The sequence below is a fragment of the Denticeps clupeoides genome, chromosome 15 (assembly GCF_900700375.1).
Source record: "Denticeps clupeoides chromosome 15, fDenClu1.1, whole genome shotgun sequence".
NCBI lineage: Eukaryota > Metazoa > Chordata > Actinopteri > Clupeiformes > Denticipitidae > Denticeps > Denticeps clupeoides.
Window position 1 is genome coordinate 13,489,849 of NC_041721.1, and position 2,365 is coordinate 13,492,213.

At 48.3% G+C, this 2,365-nt stretch overlaps 1 non-coding gene across 1 annotated transcript; it reads left to right on the plus strand.

Annotated features, from left to right (window-relative positions):
• Nucleotides 1–1,942: 1,942 nt before the first annotated feature.
• Nucleotides 1,943–2,048, plus strand: LOC114765458 (U6 spliceosomal RNA). The gene has a single exon (XR_003742644.1). It is a non-coding gene; the product is annotated as a U6 spliceosomal RNA (small nuclear RNA).
• The last annotated feature ends 317 nt before the right edge of the window (nt 2,049–2,365 follow it).

Here is a 2,365-nt window from a genome sequence, read left to right on the forward strand (position 1 = left end):
CAGGGAACAGGACCTGTAGGAGACCACATGGACATCTGCACTCTGAGCTCTCTCTCTAGAGAGAGAGAGAGAGAGAGAAAGAAAAAAACAAGCAGCTATTTTTCTCTTCGTTTCTTGCTCTCCATCTGTCTCTCCCACTCTCCTTCCTCTCGCTCCTTCTCTCCTTGCCATTTTATCTCTTCCTCATTCTCTCCTTCCACCTGCTCTCTCTCTCTCTCTCTCTCTCTCTCGCTTGCCTTCTTTTCCCTCTTGTCCTCTCACTCTGTTCTTCCACCTGTCCAGCCTGGCCTTCCCTCTCTCTCACCCCTGGCGTCTCGGTGGCATCCTGGTCCTCTCGGTGGGCATCATTCATGCCACCCGCTCACTGCTCTCACTTACAGGCGGCGGTGTGTTTCCTCTCAGAGGGCACGGTGTGAAGAGACCGTGTCTGTGTGTGGGTGCAGTGCGTGTGCGTGTAAAGGGGCGTGCCGTGGACACAGTGAGACGGGGCCATCTGAACCCTGCCGAACTCTAATTTAGCTGTCAAAACAGCAGCCCCCACCGAGGCAGAAAGAACATAATTGCGGTGTGTGCCATCAACACAAACGCCTCCACCACCTTGACACCGTCACGCCCGCGACAGGCTTTTGTGTTGCAGCCGGCCGACCTCTGACCCCAAGTCCTACAGTTCCTCAGCAGAGGGGTTACGGGTGAGGAGGGCTCTGCTTCTGTGGGTCCTCTCTCCCTTCGGGTGGGAGTGCGCATACACAGCACAGACGTTGCACAGACGTTGCGTGGACATTTGTGAGGCATTGTTAGGCAGCGTGATAGCAGGATGGCTGTTCCTCTCAGAGCTGCTCGCGGTGTTTATTAATGAGACATTTCTCACTGTGCTCCAGTCTGACCTGCTGACTTTATCTAACCGCGGGCACTCATACACACACACAGGACACTGACAGATACACAACATACACGATACACAGGTCACATTTTACACAAAACACAAGTAGATGAAACTTTGTTCGTCCTAAACTTTTTCCAGCGGCAAATCAGACGCTGATCTGGGTTCAGAGTTCACACTGATATATTTTTTGTATAAAAAAGAAAAACTCTTACTAGCCATCTGCAGTGTCCCCATGGTTGACAACATCTACTGCAGTGACAGACAAAATTCCATGCATCCCGCAGCTGGCGTGTAGACAAATGCAAAGGTGACAGATTTCTGTAGCATGTAGACATCAGCACCCATTTCTGTTGCAGCACCCCAGGCGTCCAAAGCTCCCTCATTAAAGGGCCAGTGAGCACAGCTGCGGGGCTACAGGTAGGGAATGTCGGATGCATGAAATGATGAAATTGTGAAAAATGAAGCCGGAGAGAGATGATGCCGATGTTTCAGCGGACGCGAGTGAGGGAAAATAGCTCATTCTAACACCTTTCCACTTATCTCTCCTTCTTGCCGTCTCGCTGTCTTTCTCTTCTCTTAAGTGTTCTTAAGATTGGCCCTATCACAATACCCATCAGAATTTTCTTTTTACTCATACTTCTGTGAAAGATATGCTAATATAGTATAAACACAGGCAATCACATGCACGCACGCACACACACTCGCATGTGGCAGGACTCAGTTCTAAGTAACACAGCAAATGTTACATTTGCATATAAAGTCTCTTTTTTGGCGCAACTATACACATAGGCACAATAAAGGCGGGGCTCATCAAAAAAACGTTGCATCAAACATAGGTGAGCACTATGGATTTGCATAGGTAGGGCACTATGGTCTCATTCTGACACACTGTATGGTAACTCTTCCATGGTAATAACAGTGTATATATTATTTAACCTTACCCAACACAACTAAACTATATTTTTAAACATTTCTAAACTAATTCTTTTACACAGATATGTGTTCTATGCACACAGTCCCTTAGATTTGCACATTAAAATGGTATATTTCAGAGCTTTAGTTCCTCATCGGCAGCACATATACTAAAATTGGAACGATACAGAGAGGATTAGCATGGCCCCTGCGCAAGGATGACATGCAAATTTGTGAAGCGTTCCATATTTTTGGGGCAGTGGAAGCCTAGCGGGGGCAGTGGTGGCCTAGCGGTTAAAGAAGCGGCCCTGTAATCAGGTTGCCAGTTCGAATCCCGATCCGCCAAGGTGCCACTGTGGTGCCACTGAGCAAAGCACCGTCCCCACACACTGCTCCCACAATGCTTCTTCCTCCCATCGTCCCCCAGAGTCAAAGAGGTGGAGAGGGAGGGACATGGAGCCAGGAGACCCATCAAAGGTCCATCCTCATTACGGCACTAAGACAGTGCTCATTGTGGACCACTTCACACACCGATGAAGTGTTGTTTAAAAAAAAAAAAAACTTTCTGAC